Source organism: Opisthocomus hoazin, chromosome 2 (assembly GCF_030867145.1).
Source record: "Opisthocomus hoazin isolate bOpiHoa1 chromosome 2, bOpiHoa1.hap1, whole genome shotgun sequence".
Classification (NCBI taxonomy): Eukaryota; Metazoa; Chordata; class Aves; order Opisthocomiformes; family Opisthocomidae; genus Opisthocomus; species Opisthocomus hoazin.
Genome location: NC_134415.1, coordinates 49,434,464 through 49,440,695, shown reverse-complemented (window position 1 = coordinate 49,440,695; position 6,232 = coordinate 49,434,464). Strand labels below are relative to the sequence as shown.

The 6,232-nt window shown below is 46.3% G+C and overlaps 1 long non-coding RNA gene across 1 annotated transcript in view; it reads right to left on the bottom strand.

The window, feature by feature from the left end:
• Nucleotides 1-1,144: 1,144 nt before the first annotated feature.
• Nucleotides 1,145-6,232, bottom strand: part of LOC142360530 (uncharacterized) — a 45,801-nt gene continuing 40,713 nt past the window's right edge. Inside the window, exons 2-3 of the long non-coding RNA XR_012763129.1 lie at nucleotides 4,039-4,276; nucleotides 1,145-1,367 (exon numbers count right to left, since the gene is read on the bottom strand). This is a non-coding gene — a long non-coding RNA (uncharacterized LOC142360530). The remainder of the gene's footprint in view (nucleotides 1,368-4,038; nucleotides 4,277-6,232) is intronic.

Sequence of the window (6,232 nt, the reverse complement as noted above, 5' to 3'; positions counted from 1 at the left end):
CCTTTCACATTACCCACCAGGTACACCCAGGTCCTTAAGCAAAACCAATCCTGCGGATGGGCTTGCCTTTGCCCGAGGCACTACGAGGACTTTATCCCCTTCTACGGGGCGCTGAGGTTTTGATTGGGCAGGACCAGCCCGGTTGGTGGATCCTCTGGTGTTAAGCAACCAGGTGGCCTTTGCTAAATGCGTATCCCAATTTTTGAAAGTCCCACCCCCCATTGCTCTGAAAGTGGTTTTTGGCAGCCCATTGTACCATTCAACCTCAAACTTCAAACGTAGCCCGGGTGTCCTTGCCGGGTGCCTCCAGCACCCCTGACCCAAAAGTGCGAACATCTCCAGATAGCTCCCACCCAGAAGGGGCTAGCCTGGAAAGCTGTTGCTCAGCCTCATCTGCCCATGGCACTGCTCGCACAGGTGCACAGAGACTGGGGCTGTTTGCTTGCCTTGCCACCTCAAACTTCAGACATAGCCTGGGGGTCCCTGACAGGTGCGTCCAGCAGCCCTGCCCCTAAAGTGCAAACATCTCCGGACAGCTACCACCAACAAGGGGCTAGCCTGGTAAGCTGTTACTCAGCATCATGTCATCATCTGCCAATGGCACTGGTCACACATCAGAACAGAAACTGGGGCTGCTTGCTTGCCTTGCCACCTCAAACTTCAAATGTAGTCCAGGTATCCATGCTGGGCTCCTGCCACAGCCATGCCCCAAAAGTGGAAACGTCTGCGGATAGCTTCCACTCAGAAGGGGCTAGCCTGGAAAGCTGTTGCTCAGCCTCATCTGCCCAGGGCCCTGCATTCACAGGCCCACAGAGCCTTTCCACCTCGGACTTTCAACATAGTATCTGGGTCTCAGCTGGAGCCCACCTCCCAAAGCACAAACATCTCCAGAGAGCTCTAAGAAAGCACGTGCCAGTGTTTCAATCTGTTGCTGGCCCTCATGGTCCCTCCCCACCCTTTTCACAGGCCCACCATCTCAGTGGCTCTGCCTTTCTGTTGCCAGCTGCCACAATTTACAGCAGAGCAGCATTACACCATCTTGAAAGTATGCTTTCTATTAACCCCCTCCATCCCCACTACAGGAAGACTAAATCTTGTCTTGGGGAGAGAGAGGGACTTAGAAATACCATAAGAATAGAGCTTTACTAATACTATTCTGAAGAAGAACAAGTAGGCAAAATATGAAAAAGCCTATACCATGTATCCCGGAAATGGGTGCTGCTGGCACCAGCAACGCCTCAGCAGCTGCCAAGCAGGCACCAGAAAGTCCTGGACCGGACTCCGCAGTAGACAGGAACTGTAGTCAGCAATGCACGGATCAGAATCTTGATCACCAATGCACACATCTGAATCTGGGTCAGGATCGCCTGCAGAACAAAGAACAGGTCATCTTCAGAAAGTGGTCATGGAAAAACAGAGTGAGAACCTCATGATCCCCCATCTCCAGACTCAGTATGCCAGGTATGGTATGGAATAAAGAGTTGCTGGCCTCATAATTAGAAACATGGACATATTCATTGCCTAGCAATAGCTCAGCCCTGTCTCAGGCACACAAACACTGGGGCTCCGCACTTGTCTTCCCACCTCAAAGCTCGAACACAGAATCTCATTCTCTCTTGGATGTGTGCCAGAGCCCTGCTCACAAAATGCAAACCTTTCTAGACAGCTCCCACACAGAAGGGGCACACCTTGAAAGCTGTTGCTGGCCCTCACCTACCCCTGGCCACCCTTTCACAGCCCCACAAAGACTTGCCTTGCCACCTTACTGTCTTGAGTCTCTTTGTCTCTGTCTCAGTCTCGCCAGAGCCAGCTCCAAAAATTCAGACTTCTAGAGATTGTTTCCACAGAGAAGGTGCCCCGACTGAAACGTGCTATGCTCCTTCATCTTCCCTTGCAGCCATTTTTTTGGCCTGGCAACGTTGGTGCTCCACACTTGCCTTGCCAGCTTACTGTCCCAACACCCTGGCTTTCTCTCACTCTTGCCAGAGCCCAGCTACAAAATTACAGATGTCCAGAGACTGGTCCCACTCAGAAGGTGGCAGCACCGATAGCCGATGCCAGTTTTTGTTAGCCTGGGATTGCACTGATTTTTTTCACCTGATTGCATTCCAAGGATTGCATCAATTTTTTTTTTATTGGTCAGTAATGAGCGGTGGGTAATACATTACTTCTTCACCTAGAGCAGATAAGTATTTTCATTTAGCGTAATAAAAATCATCTTTCTGCCTAGTGTGTCTTGAAGGCAGGCTTCAGAAATCCCACGACAAAGCAACACAAATTCTCCATCAGGAGAGAGGGCACCACTCTTCTACATTTCTGCTCTTTGGTTTTGAAGCCTTTACTTGAAGAACAGGTCTCTGATGTCCAGCTCTAGGACACAGGGACATGACACTGACAGTCTCTTCTCAGCTTTATCAGTCTGTCACCTTTTAGAGCAGGGCAGCAATAAACTGAGGGGCAGATGCTCTCTATTAACCCCCACCCTCTCCACTGAGGGAAGGGCAAAAAGGAGGAAAAGGGAGAGAGATTCACAAACTGGATATTAAAACAGCTTTACTAACAACACTAATAATACTACTAATAAGAGAAAGAAGGCAAAAGGTACTAAAACAATACTGAATTTCCCCAGAATTGGGTGCCCGAGGGGGCTGGCATCCTGCCAGCAGCTGCAAGGTAGGCAACAGGAAGTCCCAGACTGGATTCAGGAATGCACGGATCAGAACCTGCATCAGGATCACAGGCAGGACAAGGAGCAGGGTCCTGTTCACAAGCCAGTCATGGACGAAGAAAGCGAGACCCTCACAATTCCCCAGCTTTAAACTATGGTGTGTATGGCATGGAATACCTAGTTGGCCAATACTGGGTCACCTGTTCTGTCTGCCCCTCCCTGCAAGTACAACCTGTTACGACTCCTCACTTGAGGAACTTAAAAGGTCTGTCAGTGACCTTGCCTGCTATAGTAATAATTATAATCATGGGCCTTTTCCTGCATTAAATTCCATTCCTACGTTTAGCTCAATAAAACCATAAACATTAGGTGTTCTCAACTTTGGAGAGGACACTGTCTGAAAAATATGCAGCCAACTTCAGAAAGAAGAACTTAGCTGTAAGGAAAATTCACTAAAAGAGAATTGGTTCTGTTTTAATCAAAACCAGGACACAGTCTTCACCTGGAATCTGAGTCAAGATACAATGACAATAGCTTCTTACCTTCAAGGCTTTAGTAAATTCAAAGGTGCCAGATACTTAGAAAGGCATCTGTAAGTACTTCACAAAAGTCTTTGTGCAACTTTCACCTCAAGGGCTACACTCATGAGCTCACCTACTGCCCTCCAAACTCAGGGCACCTGGAAAAGCTGAGTGAACCTGGGGGAAATAGAGCACTTGCAACATGTTGACACTGTCCCCCACCCCTCCTGTGGTGTTCTGTGCCCGCTTGGTGATAATCTAAAACACTGGCCTAGTAAAAATACAGAGGAGCTATAAAGTGTATGGGAGAATAAATACGTATTTTACAAAAAAACAAATATTTTTCTGTCTTTGTCTTGTTACATTCCTAAACTCTCAAAATATACCTACTAAGAGATTCCTAGCTATAGGCATTTAGTAGACCCTATAGGAAAAGGAATCAAACTCTAAACAGACCATGCTGGGTCTCAGTTGACTAACTCCAAGCATGAAGTCATATCCAGTAAGCCCCATGCTTGACTAGAGGAGGGTTTTAGCATATAAACTGATAAAGAAGGTGCAGTGGATGTTTCCTGTCCTTTTCCACAGGAACTCTAGCAGCAAAAAGTTGTTCAGTTAGAGTTTTCCCCACTCACCATCTCAAAGGAGGAGAGAATTGCAGGTCTCCAAATCCGATTTCCTCAGACTCCCAGGAGACGGCTAAAGATGAGTGTGCTCCCTCCAAAACATAACTTTGCAACCCTTCTAAACCACCACTGCCTTTAATGCTGTGGGTATGGTTCAATGGTGACTGAGGATCCTGACACCTACAACTTGTAATAGTTCATGCTAGATTCAAAGAGAACTTACCCAAACATCTTTGTGTTCTGGCTTTTTTTCCAGATCTTCTCCTCTTCATCCAGCTCCTCCAGTGTAAAGCCAGTGCATTTGCCTCTCAAATGGACCTGGCAGATAGGTAACAGAGAATTTTCTCCAGCTGTCCTAGAGCAGTTCAGAAGGAACATGTGCCATAGCCCTCCAGGCACAGCAGAACCAGGGTGACATAAAAAACTCAGTCTCTTCCCTCAAGTTGGTCATTCACAGGCAACTGGATGGAAAAAAAAATAGTGCTTGCACTTAGTAGAGGTCAAGACTTCTACCAACCTGGAGATGAAAGTCAATGTTTATTAATACTTCCGGCCTGGTGGCCACCTTTGCTTATATCTACTGTCTCCTGAGTGTATTTTCTGCCCAATTTAATCCAAGGCCTGCAGTTTTGCCTACAGGAAAGACACTTTATTTGTTTAAATAACAGAACAGAAGGATTTGTTTCTGAGCTGAGCAGCAGTAGACTTGACTGTTTACAAGCTTCCCTGGACCTCTGCATCACATCTCTGCTCAGGCTGGATAGAGCAACAGAAAAAGCTTCTTAGCTTTGAATCCTAGCCATGCAGATAAAACAAAACTAGTTAACTCACATAGACAGGAAGAGCACATAATGAATATTCTGGCCCAAGAACAACCTTTTAAGCTTTCCAAATTGCTTTTCCAAGTATTGAAAGTAACTCAGACCTGAATTTGACATTGTCCCATAGCCTTTTATATGAAAAGTTATTTTCTCATTTGCATATGTACCTGTATTTTAAAAAATAAATAAAAAATAGATAGCTTACTGTCCTATGAAGATCTAAAAGCCATTGAGTCAAGACATTGCCAAGGAGCAGCAAAAGCAGAGGTGTTCCACATGGAGTGATAAGCCAGGACTGGAGAATGACCCCCTTTTCTGCTCCCACAACATCATTCAAGCAAGGACTGAACACCTAATTTGAACTTAACTGGAGCGCCTGGACTTGGTCCCAGGTGAGGCTAGTTGGGGCAATTAAAAGCCTGTCTGTGCCTTCAGGTGACTGAGAGCTCTGAACTGCAGAAGGTCTCAAGTTCCTGCCTCAAAGGATGTCTGATACTTACACAACCTTGGTGCATGGACAGACAATCTGAAGAGATGAGTGTGGCTAGAGCAGCTCAGTGACTGAATCTAGGACAGTGATAAGCGGAGCAAGTATCCTATGAGTTTATCTGTGGTTCAGCAACTTCACACCTGTAGCTGTTTGCTGCCTATGGAGTGTCAAGCATGCATCCTTTATACCTCTACAGCCTCTGGAGGCTCTTTTTCCAGGACATGAGCTTAATCTGCAAGAACTTTTTCCTTTATTTTCTCTATTTCTCTTTCCTGTTGCTGTTGGATTTTGGGTGGGGTTTTTTTCTCCCCACTATGTTTTATCTAGTCACTGTACCACCAAGCAACTCAAATGTTTCAGACAAGAAGGACTTCCTGTAGGAATCTGCCTCTTAGAGAAGCACTTGCCCAATTCCAGTCACTTCCACCCAGTTTTATTCTGTGCATCATAACACACCCCTGCATCACAAATACATGTTTCTATTCTTTGGCATTGCACCCTCAGAACTTAATTTCTTGTCCCTGACTAGTCTCAGATGTCTCAGCAACTGCATCCTAAAAGCCACAACCCCCTGTACACCCAACATGGCTAAAAGGCCTTGGAGTTATGGATTGCAGTTAAACATAAATGAGGTGGAGTCCCCCAGCAAGCCCTCCTTGCTACAGCATGGCTGAGCACAGCTCCAGCAAGCATGTCACTGTCACTTCTATTGGTTTCACACCAAACATCCAACACCAGTCGGGAGGGCTTTAATGACAGAAGAAGGAAACCATCAGCCATGGTCACTACAGAGCAGCTTCTATCTACCTAGCTACAATTTCAAACACTAATCAGTCTTAAAGTAGACTCACAGATGTTTCAATCTTAGCCTAAGTTAATATTTACCTTTTGAAATATATTTCTGGTATCTTTGCACCAGTTCTGACTTCCTGAAAGGGAGATACGGAAGTATTTCACATATGACTTTGCCACTCTGTTCTTGACGGCAGATATCAACTTCCCCCAGCAGCCTTCGCTCGTGGCCCAGCCACCTCCACCACAAAGCTTTTTCACACCGCTGCTTCTTACTGGCCGCAGGAGCAGCCCCAGGTCTGCGGCAGCCACTG